Below are 12,690 nucleotides of genomic sequence, written 5' to 3' on the forward strand. Positions count from 1 at the left end.
TGGATTTGGTACCATGGAATAAACACCGTCAGTAATAATAGTAGTTGTGATGTGAGTGCTAACTTTTTGGGTTTCCTGAGAGTGAGTTTTGCATGCAGGAGTTTATTAGGAGGCATTCTTGAGAATAACATTTATAAGAAATAAGGTAGGATTGGGCAGCAGGAGCATTCAGAATAGTAAGTATGCCTTCAATGGTCAAACATATCAGAAACAAGGAGAGTTAGAGAAAATATGTCAAAGCCCAGAAGACCTAAAGAGTTATGAGCATTAACTATAATGTGGTGTCTTGAATGGGAAGGACAGAAAAGGGGTATTAGGTAAAAATTAAGGATATTTGCATGAATAGGCTTTAGTTCATGATAATGCCTCAGTATTTGTTGATTGTAACCAATCTATCATATTATTGTAATGACTAATTAATGTTAATCATAGGGGAAACAATGCCAAAGTATGGGAATTCCTAGTACTATCTTCTTCATAATAATAATTAGTAATACTAATAATAGGACATGAGTGCAAAGAGAGAACTGTAGTGGGTGGAGAATTTGTCAGAATGATGAAAGAAAAAGGAGAGTGTTGAGGATGAGTGAGATTAAAGTATGTCACAAACATATATATAAAGATAGCATAATGGAACTCACCAAATCCTGTTAGCAAAAGAGGAAAAGTAGGAAGGATGCATAATGGAGAAGGTGAGCTCATTCAAAGTACATTGTACATATCTATGGAAATATCAAAATGATTAATATGTTATAATGTATTTTTTCTGTAAATCTAAAACTGTTCTAAAAGTGAAGTTTACTTTTTAAAAAAAAACTTTTATCTCACAAAACATATTTTTAGTTTAATTAAAGTTGAATAGTCTAGAAACAACTAGAAGAACAACTCTTATGTATGTATATATTTATTTATATATCAACAAGGTCTCATTAGTGACCCAGGCTGGCCTCCCACTCTCTGCCTCAGCCCTCTGAATGCTGAGATTATAAGGGTGTACACCACACCCAGCACAGGAATTAATTTAGTACAACCTCCTTCTGAAAGCTGGTAACTGATGAATATAAAATGGTATTTTAGGAAATGAGTAACAGGGTTTTGTGTCTATCTTTGTGTCTGTGCTTGTTTTTTTTGTGATTTATAGATTTAGTTTACTTGGAAGCAATCAAAATGGAAGCTTATAAATGTTCTTGTGTTTCTGCTCCTAGCCAATGAAGCTCAAACCTCAGTTGAGTCTGCTCTGTTTAGGACTCAGAGACTAGGTGTGTTCTGCCCCAGCATCATCAGATTTATATTTCACAACTAAAATCAAAGGTGGCAAGGGTTCCACTATTTTTATTGCTTCCATAGAACCCCCATTGTGGAGGCCTTTTCTGTGTGGAAATAATAGGACATTCGTAAAGTGGTATTTTTATATGTGAAACTTAGTATAGCTAAGTTATAGGAGAGCTTTGCAAACAGTTTGAGGAACATTTACAGAAACAGCTCTCTGTCACCAAAACGATGCACCGAATCCAACCTACCATCTCAGCCTTTCTATTATTTTCCACGTCTTGACTACTGCATCTCCTGACCAAGACAATGCTATTGTTCATAAATTGGTTCCTTGTAAAAAATCTGCTGTCTGTATTGTCAGCAGCTGCCAGTCATCGCTTCTCCATTGTTCAGGGCTGACAGTGGTTTGATGAGCAAAAAGATTCTAACTCTGAAATTGTCAGAGGCACATGGATCTATGTGAGATTGAAAATAGGACACCAAAATGTCATACCAAATGGCTGAGAATACCAATCCCTATCAGAAAATGTGAAAATACTGGTGCTAAGATGGTAATGCATGTGGGTGATTTCTTCAATGATAATCCATGAACAATTGTCAGTGTTGAAATCACATAGAAAGTTTGAATGGTATTTTTTTACTAGTCTGCAAATTTGATATTTATAGCAACCGAAGAGAACTATGAGAGGCTGCTCTAGCTTAAATTCAGGGCCCAGATTATATAACTGTGCCAAGGACTCTGCACAGTAGAGTATAAAATGCCTGACATGACATAGAGGGAAAGTGGACCCTATGTTTTTTCATTACTACATTTTAACCTGAGATTTCTTTTTTTTTTCTTTTTTCTTTTTTTTTTGGTCGGTCGTGGGGCCTGAACTCTGGGCCTGGGCGCTGTCCCTCAGCTCCTCAGCTCTTCAGCTCAAGGCTAGCGCTCTACTACCTGAGCCACAACGCCACTTCTGGCTTTTTTTCTTTTTGCTTATGTGGTGCTGAGGTATCGAACCCAGGGCCTCAGGCATGCAAGGCAAGCGCTCTACCACTGAGCCACCTTCCCAGCCCCATTACTACATTTTAATGGTTTGGGTTTTCCTGTTTTTTTTTTTTTTTTTTTTAAACAGATATAGTTACAGCCTTGCTTTGGGACACAACAAATATCAATCTGCGAAAGATTAGTTGAATGTCTTTCACAACAAGATCAAGAAAAGTTTCTTTCCTTCCAACATTTGCAAGCTCTGGTAATTGGAGCATATTGTTGCGTTGAGCTTAAGAAAATTGTTTCACTGCTCTATTTCTTTTCATTCCTCCCCACACACCTAAAATTTTAGTTTCTGTAATGAATTATTTTTCCCTGAGGTCAACATTCTAGGCCATGTGCCTCTCACTAAAGCTCATCAGCAAGGGATGAAGAATGTTTGTTAGGCAACCAAATTACTGACACATCCCTACTAGCATCTACTGTTATTGGTAACTAGCATAAAAACATACTTTCTTTCACACACTTGTGAAAAAACGTAGGCAATAAAAGCCTGTTTTTCAGACAAAGTACACTTGTCTCTTCCCAAAGGTAAATAGGTCAAGCTTCATGCATTGCAGTTACATTTCCAAATCTTGTTCCATCTAGGTAGCTCAGCACTGCACACCAGTTATATTCTATAATATGAAATTAACCTCCCTCAATACTTCATCTCAAATAATGAGGCACCTTGCCTTCCCCCTCCCTTTGAAATTGAAACTTACTGACCAGAAGCAATACGTTATGGGATAGCACAATGGTGTGTAAATCATTCCTGAGATGGTTGATGGCCTTGCAGGCAGCCATGTTACAAATCTACATGCAGAATGTCAGCCACAGGGACTGAAGACTCATGCCTCTTTCATCGAGTATGGGCATCATTTTCCATCCTTTTGTACTTCTAAGACAAATTTCCAGGAGAGAAAAAGTGTTCGGTTTACCTACGTTTAACTGTGGGCCCAACTGCTGGCCAGGGATAAAGACTTAAGGGGAATCAGAATGAACAGGAATAACAATTACGACTAATTCCTAAAATGACAGGGATGCTGGTCAGAGAACACATACACATTTTACCACTTTGAGGCTCACTTCTCTTCCCTTTACCTCCAACATCATATACTGATTTTTATATATTTAGATTTTTCTTTGTATGCTGGTCCTGGGACTTGAACTCAGGGCCTAGACACTGTTCTTGAGCTTCTTATGCAAGGTTAGCACTCTACCACTCAAGCCTCAGTGCCACTTCCTGCTTTTCCCGAGTAGTTTATTGCAGATAAAAGCCTCACAGACTTTCCTGCCAGCGCTGGCTTCAACTGCGATCCTTAGATTTCAGTTTCCTGAGTAGCTAGTATATAGGTGTGAGTCATCAGCACCTGGCTGATGCTTAGATTTATTTTTTGTTGGTTGTGGGGCCTGAACTCTGGGCCTGGGCACTGTCCTTCAGCTCTTCAGCTCAAGGCTAGCCTGTACCATTTGAACCAAAGTGCCTCTTCCAGCCTTTTCTGCTTATATGGTGCTGAGGAATCGAACCCAGGGCCTCATGCATGCAAGGCAAACACTCTACCACAGCCACCTTCCCAGCCCTGACGTTTAGATTTTTAAATGTCCCATCCAATAGATAAAAATGCATCTAGTACATCACAGTAGTTATTGTATCAAACTTCTAGTTCAGGCTTTCTAGGTGAAGTCCAAGCCTCTTCCATTTCCATTGTGATTCTGCCTTGGTACTCAGAAACCTGAAGCTTGATTCCTCTTTCAAAATCTATTTGTGCAGGAGAATCATCTATGTTGATACATGTGATTCAAATAAATCCTTTTCACTACTACATAAATATGTAGTGATTTATTCTTTCTTTGGTGAAAAGTATTTTGCTTTTTCCATTTTGGGCCATAACAAGTAACACAACAGTGAATATTCTTACAAGTCTCTACTCATACACACAATTTTCTTGTGGTTGTATGGAAGAGTTGTTAGCTGAGTCAGAGTAACAATTTGTTCTATTGTTAAATTTCTTCTGCTTTATAGTTCTACTAACTGTGTATGGGATTTCTGTTCCCTGACTTTTATTCCTCAACAACACTTGTTATTATTGGATTTTTAATATTTATTTTATCTATTGGGTATAATATTACAGTTCTTACTTTCCTCTCTCTTTGTCAACATAAATGTTTAAGTTTTTTGAACCCTCTTTTAGAAAGGAGAAGTCTAAGTCATAGAAAATAATAAATTATTAGGAGACTGGAAGTCAAGAATGATTGGGAGCAATTGAAGTCCCAACTAAAGGTCATTTTTTTATCTTGCTCCAATACATTAATGTTGCTTCACCATTTATTCAGATGTGTTACTAAAAAGCAGAGAAAGAGAGCAGACTTTTATTTTTCTGTTCATTCTGTATTTTCCCACTAGACTATTGCACTCTGTAAGTTTTTGCATGAAAATTTCACCCATTTTTCCTACCTTTTCTTATTTATTTTCTTCCATTTTTTCTCTCTCATTCTCCTCTTCTTTCTTCCATTCTTGTATCTTAAAAGCTGAGCTATCCTGCTTGGCTATTCAGAGGGTTGAGAAAATGAATTGAGAAGGTATAGTGATCTTGAGAGCACTGCCTTTTCTTTACATTATAGTCGAAGACATTAGTAGCCCTCCTATATCAAGGTTGAAATTTTAAGAAACACGGCTGAATTCATTTGTATGTGCACCATGTGGAAATGACTGTTAGCAAAAGTTCTGTCTGGAGCAGCTGCTTCTGATACACACTGCTTGTCTCTTTTAATTAGAACAAAATTTAAGCTTCCTTAGGAACTGAAATTATGCAGCAAATTTATAATTAACAATAAAATTTTGAATGGAGACTGGTCCCACCATTCATTGCTGCCTTCATTTCTCTGTTAAATTTCTTTGGCAAGATCTATTCTTAGCTGAAAAAAGAACTACCCACCCAAATAGCTAATGTGATAAATACGATTGCAAAACGAAATCACAAGCTCAGGATGCTCCAGACCTGCAATGGAAGAGCAGTGAAGCAGATTAGACTCAATCACAAAACACCAAGTTCAGCAAACAGCTAGACCTTGGCGTTATTTTTTTGTTTTGAAAGAAGACACAAGAAGTTGAATCAACATTTTTATACAGAATGTGAAAATTTGTCTTTATTGTGTTACTTTTTTTGTCTTACAGAACAAGGTCTTTATCTTTGTGTCCAGGCAGTCTCTCTGTGTCCTTAGAATATTTTGCCTTCCATAAAGTATCTTGTTTTTTATGGTTGCTATCATCACAGAATGAAAGATCTTTGGCCACAGGCCAATTGCTTTCCTTCATCTGACTCTGCACAGAAATGTGATGGTTGCCACATAGTAAGTGTACAGTACATGATCTGATCCACTTCTGGTAACAAACATCTTGCTTTCAGGGTTACCAGACCATGTTTGAAAAGAACTATGTGAAGAACATGATTAACATCAAGAACTTCTGAGAAAGAACTACTTTAAAAGACTTGCCATTAAAGACTCAGAAACACAACAAATAAAAGAAAGGTTGGACAAATGGGATTGCATGAAACTGCAGAGCTTCTGCATGGCAAAGGACATAGCTAGCAAGATCGATAGAAAGCCCATGGATTGGGAGAAGATCTTCACTAGCCATACAATGGACAAGGTTCTCATATCCAAAATATACTTAGAACTCAAAAAACTAAATCCCCCAACAACAAATCCTCAAAGAAACTGCCCGATAAATAAGTGGGCTAAAGAGGAAACAAGAATGGCTAATACACACATAAGAAATGCTCAACTTCTCTAGCCTAAAAGAAATGTAAATCAAAGCAACACTTCATCCCTAGTTAGAATGAGTATAATCAAGAAATCTAATACCAACAGATTCTGGAGGGAATGTGGCCAAAAGGGAACCCTACTACATTGTTGGTGGAAGTGTAAACTTGTTCAAACACTTTGGAAAGCAGTATGGAGGTTCCTCAAAAGACTCCACATAGAGCTCCCCTATGACCCAGCAATCCCACTTTTGGGCATTTACCCAAATGATCACAAACAAGGCCATACTAAGGCTACCAGCACAACTATGTTTATGGCAGCCTTATTCACCATAACTAAGGTATGGAAGCAACCCAGATGCCCTCAGTAGATGAATGGATCAAGAAAATGTTATATATATATGAATTCTATGCCTCCATTGAAAGAATGACATTGCCCCATTTGTTAGGAAATAGAAAGACTTGGAAAAAATTATACTAAGTGAAGTAAGCCAGATCTGAAGAAACATAGGTCCCATGATTACCCTTACTTGCATTAACTAGTCTATGTCTAGGATAATCTTACTAAACAAGCAGAAAAGTTCAAAACCTATGTACATATGACCATATAAGATGATGCTAAGCAAAATGAATCCCAAGATAGGGACCCAAGAGATTTTTTTCTTTGTTGCTGTTGTTTTTTAATGTACTATGTGATTTTTTTTTGTTTCTTTTGTATGTTGTTCCCATGGTATAAGCCCTGTTGTCACTGTATTTGATTCCGGTGGCCTTTGTATATACATTTTTCTAATTTGGGGAGGGGAAGGGAAATAACAAAATGCTGAAACAGGATACAGGTTGACCCAGTGTAACAACGAGATATACAAGGCACTATGCTAAAAATGAACTTTACAGCTTCGGGAGGCAGGGAGGAGGGAAGATTTGGAAAGGTGGGGCAGGAAAGGATGGTAGGGGAAAAACAAAGGAGGAGGTAAGAATACTCCATAGGAAATGTACTCACTACCTTACTCCTGTAACTGTAACCCCTCTGTACAGTATCTTTACAATAAAATATATATAAAAGAGGAAAAAAAAGAGACTTGCCAGGCAAGCTGGGTGCCGGTGGCCCACACTTGTAATCCTAGCTACTTAGGAGTCTGTGATCTAAGGATTGCCATTTGAAGCCAGCCTGGGGTAGGAAAGTTTGTAAGTCTCCAGTTACACACACACACACACACACATACACACACACACACACACTCACACACACACACACACACACACACACACACACACACACCTGAAAATGGAGCTTTTTTTCAAGTGTTAGAATGCTAGCCTTGAGCACAAAAGCTCAGAGATAGTGCCCAGGCTTAGAGTTCAAACCACAGGACTGGCAGAAAAAAAAAAGACTTGCCAGGTAAAACATTGATGTATAAGTACTATATTTGCTTGTTTAGCTTTTTGCATATACCCAGGTATTTAGTAAGTAAATCATAATTTGCATGTACCTGATGACTAGCAGTGCTGAGCATATTTTCATATTTTGGTCAGTGTTCTGAAGAGTCTTCAGATATTTTGCCCAGTTTTTACTTGGGTTGTTTGTCTTGTTGCAATGGATTTAAGAGTTCTTTATGTTTTGGATACAAATACTTTGTCAGATACATGCATTTGCAATCTTTTCCTACCAAGACTGTGTTTTACTACTATTTGTTTTCCTAATAGTGTCTTTAAAAAAGCAGATGGGGGGGGGGGGCGGGGTGGAGGGGAGAGTTTGGGGAAGTGGGAAGGGAAGGGATGGTAGGAGAAAAACAAAAGAGGAGGTAACAATGCTCCATAGGAAATGTACTCATTACCCTGTTCATGTAACTGTAAACTCTCTGTACAGTATTTTTACAATAAAAAATATATGGACCAAAGCAGATACTTTGAATTTTGATCATGTATTTTGTAAATTTTTTTCCATTCATCATATTTTTTCCTTTTCTAAGAACTGCTTTTATCTAGAGTAAAATGGTTTTCTTCCAGAAATGTTATAATTTTTGCTGTACATTTTGGTCTTCTCTAGTATAAAACAAAGTTATAATTTCTCTTCACTGCTTTAGTCTCATCGTTCAGTTTTGAAATGCTGTGTTATCATTGCCATTCAGTTTGAAGTATTTTTTAGTTTCTTTTGTGACTTCTTCTTTCATCTATATGCTATTAAGATGTTTGTTTATATTCTTTCTACTTTTCTGTTACTGACTTCTAATTTAATAATCTTATAGTCAAAGAACTTGTTCTATATGCTTTAATCCTTTTAAATTTTGAATTAGAGCATACCATACATCTTTCACTGTTTTGATGAATGTTCTGCATACACATGAAATACATCTCTCTTCTTTTGGGGGTTGATTTTGTATATGTATATAGAAATCTTACATATATGTTATACATGAATAATATAGACAATCAAATTGGCTGGTTGTGTTTCTCAAATCTTCCACATCTGTAATGAAAGTTTAAAATACAAATTTCATTTATTAGTTACTGAAGGAAACCCACTGAAGTTCCAATTGTATTTGTGGAGTTATCTAATTTTTCTCTTAGTATTGCAACTTTTCCTTCAGGTACTTGGAAAATCCAGATGTAGCAACAGTTATTTCTCTTGTCAGACAAAACAGGATGAAATATAAAGCAGAAAGCAGGTGTGATAAGACTAGCAAAGTGTTAAGTTACACCATTTTCGCTTTTCAATCTTAACCATTACCTGTGGACTTCTGAATGGAAGTTAGTTAATCATAGAAAATTTGGTCTTTGTATTATTCCTGTCCTCCCAACTAACTTTCCTTGCCTTCCAAATACATGCATGCATACATACACATATACACATATACATTATTTTAAAAGAGATAATGATTCTATATTACTATGAGATGCATATAGATGTATATTGATGACCCATAAAATTTTCCACCTTAACCAATTTGAGTGGATAGTTCAGCAAGTTAAGTACATGCACACCATTGTTCAATCCATCTGCAGAATTTTTTCATACCCATTAAAAAACTTCCCACTTCCCCTTCCTCAGATTCAAGCACTCATCATTCTACTATGTCTATGACTTTGACTTTTCTAATGATAACTTATGTAAGTGGAGTCATAAAGCAATTGTCATCTTGTGACTAGCTTATTTTGTTAGCATGTCCTTAAGATTTATTCAGTTTGTAGCATGTGTCAAAATAAAAAAGCTGAGTCAAATATGTACATATATGATATATATCATATTTTATCCATTGAAATTAAATATATTGTGTTGCTTTCCCCTGTTTGATTATTATGAATCATGGTACTATAAACTTGGGTATACAAATATCTCTTTGAGATCTTGATTTCAGATTTTCAGCTATAAATTTAGAAGTGGAGTTGCTGATTCACATGGTATTTCTACTTTAATTTTTGAGGAATTTTTACACTGTTAAAATAACAGTTGTACTATTGTATCATTAAGAGGGCACAAGCACTTTGTACGGGCATTCTTGCTGTTACTCATTATTAGCTACTTGTTATTAGCTATTAATGCCAACTTTTAGCTATTAATATTAATTCACTGATTAGAGTCCATTGTTCATTAGCATCCTTGTTAATACCTGCCATTTTCAGTTTTTTATTTCTAAGAGTTTTATTGTTTTAATTTTATTCTTAGTTTTTTAAATTTAAGGTGGGATCTGTACCTCCTTCTTTGACTCTATGCTTAGTTTAGTGTCAAGCTGACTGTTCAGAGTATGGTGGAAATGACACCATATGACTTTCAAGGCCCTACATCTTTCACTTAGTTTTCTGGAAGAGTCACAGTTGGGCCATCATGCTGAGATAAAGCCTATACTAATCAGGAAAGCCCTGAACTCCTCAGAAGATAGGCTGTCCTGGGCTTCCAGCCCATGCAGCCTAAGTCTGACTGCATCTAGAGGAGAACTGAGCCAGAGCAGCCTGGATAAGAACTGGAATTTTTGACACCCCAAATCAGGGAAAGTGCTGTCTTAAGCCACTGAACTGTGTGAACTGTCTTGTGGTACAGCTGTAGATTCTTGACTCCATACCCAAATATTTTTCCAGTTATGTATTTCTGTTATAGCAAAAGGCCCTACAATTGAGTGGCACCAACAGCAGATTTATTATGCTTCACAGATGCTATGGGTTGAAAATTCCAGTGGCACAGGGAAGATGGCTCATCACAGCTCCATGCTACAGTGCTCCAGCTGGAAAAATTCCAATGCTGGAGTGACTTAAGTGGCTGGGGATCTGAGCACTTGGAGGCAGCTTTACTCAGACAAGTTTGGGGGTTGATGCTGGTTGCTGCCTGAGACCTCAGCCATGACACAGATTCACTCTGGGCTTCCTCACATTGTGGAGGATGGATTCCAAGATCAAGTTGTTCATGTCTCCAGGCTTAATTTTTCAGTATTACTTCTAGTCTGTTCATGTGGCCTGGATTCAAGGGAGGTGAAGTGGATCCCATCTCTGGAAGGCACAAAGCTGAAGATTCTTGGAATCACTCTTTGAATAGCTCCGTGGGAAGGTAGTAGTTTTGGAACAGGGTCTGGCTCAAGTTGACGAACTAAGCTATCACTATCCATATTCCACAGAAATAACTGTGTAAAATGACTTTTGTAAGTAGTAAGAGTGAGCCACTGACTGTTCATTATTTCTGCCTGAACTTGTAGGCTAAGAAGAGGTGTGCAGAGAAATAGTTCATTATTTCTAAAGGATGTATTGTTCTATAGTGCATAGTGAAATGGAAATAGATAACTTCATAAAGATCTGATTTTACCTAGCCATAGAAATTATTTACATCACTTAAGGGAGGAAAATTCCAAAATTTAGTCAGTTTGAAAACACCTGCTACGTATTGGAAAAAACCCACTACATATTGGTCAGATGTTCAACAGTTAAATTTCAGCTCTTTTAAAGGTAGTATTTTGTTGTTTGAGAAACTAGGTGTTATGCTAGGTGTTAAATAGGGCATTTTAATTCTGTCTACTGCATACTGTTTTCATCTAAAGTAATAATACATTGTTGTTAAGATACCATGATCAACGAAGTATTGACTCTAAGAATATAATTTTATTAGAAAGAATAAGGAATTGAGTTGTGAATTATATGTATATTGCATTATTTTTAGAGTCTTTCTACCAAAGAATCATTAAAATTCTGCCAATAAAGTGTTTTGAGTAGCTCTTGATATAACAAAAAGGTACCGTGTAAAGTCTAGTCAAGGAGGGCTGTCCCTGTTAACAAGGGTCACTTTCTGAAAAACTCTGGGGCCTCTTACATTTTTGTACCACAGCACACTGACATTTAATACCTATTGTAGTTATTTAACCTAATCACTGTACCAAAGATATAATTGATCTTTTTCCTGTAGGAGGAACATCAAATAACAATGCCTTAGTTTTGTACATCTCAGCTCTCTAATGATAGGCTGTCATTTTCAGTAATTTACCAGTGATTATGAACAATGTGCGTGGGCTGAGTGTAGTTGCTTGGTAACCACCTTTTAAAACTTTCTTAAATGTAATTGCTTCTCTGCTAGTGAAGCATTGATCCTACAAATTTGCATGGGGCTGCTTTCTAAGTAACTCAACATATTAAATGTGCCATGCTTATTATTTTGGATCATTTGCCTTGTAAATTCTGTTAAGATAATCCATCATTGTTAAGATCACCATCTTTGAACAAAGTAAGACTTCCAAATGATTATCTGTACAATGTCATTTTCCCTGTTTAACTGCATCCCTTCTCATAACTGCTTTCTTTAGAGCTGTGAATAGAAGGTTTTGATGAATCATGAAGATCCTTGAGTTCACTTTCAATGAGTCTAAAATCACTTTTTTATTTATTATTTTAAAAATAATATTTTTATTATCTTTAAATAGTTATAAAAGGGGCACAATTCAACATGTCAATTTATGAGTATGAGATCACATTCTCAACATTCTTCTCTCAACATTTTCCTAGTTTCATAGGATATACCTTTAATACTATGACTGCATTAAAATATAAAATGCTTTACAAATTTGCTTGTCAACCACGCACAGGGACCATCCTAATCTCTGCATTGCTTCAATATTTAGTATATGTGTTGCCAAAGAAATCACTCTAAATTCTTTTAACAATACACCCTTAGTCTTTTCTTTCTTTCTTTTTGTGCTACAGGGTCTATGCACTGTCTGTGTTTCTTTTTCTCAAGGCTAGTGTTCTACCACTTGAGCTACAGCTCCACTTCTGGCTCTGTGTGTGTGTGTGTGTGTGTGTGTGTGTGTGTGATTAATTAGAAATAAGAGTCTTATGGATATGTTTCTGCCCGGGCTGGCTTTGAACCATAATCCTCAAATCTCAGCCTCCTGGGTAGTTAGGATTACAGGTGTGAGCCACTTGTGTCTGGTCACATACAGTCTTTATATGTATATAAACCTTATGTGTCAAGTTTGTATCATATAAATATTACTAGTGCCTGCTATCTCCAATTTCACTTTTTCCTATTAATGAAACACATATTGCTATTTAAGAAATATGGCTTAGTATACATCTAGCATATTACTTTGTTTTTTTTTTATGATTATGTCTGCCCATATACTGGCTGTTAAAAGGAAATGGTAAAATAATAAACCAGAATTCAAG

At 36.5% G+C, this 12,690-nt stretch overlaps 1 non-coding gene across 1 annotated transcript; it reads right to left on the minus strand.

The window, feature by feature from the left end:
* Positions 1–12,062: 12,062 nt before the first annotated feature.
* On the minus strand, positions 12,063–12,167 carry LOC122117394. Its single transcript, XR_006149143.1, has one exon. It is a non-coding gene; the product is annotated as a U6 spliceosomal RNA (small nuclear RNA).
* Between the last annotated feature and the right edge of the window lie 523 nt (positions 12,168–12,690).

Source organism: Dipodomys spectabilis, unplaced genomic scaffold (genome assembly GCF_019054845.1).
Source record: "Dipodomys spectabilis isolate Male_0828 unplaced genomic scaffold, ASM1905484v1 ptg000140l, whole genome shotgun sequence".
In the NCBI taxonomy this organism is placed as follows: domain Eukaryota; kingdom Metazoa; phylum Chordata; class Mammalia; order Rodentia; family Heteromyidae; genus Dipodomys; species Dipodomys spectabilis.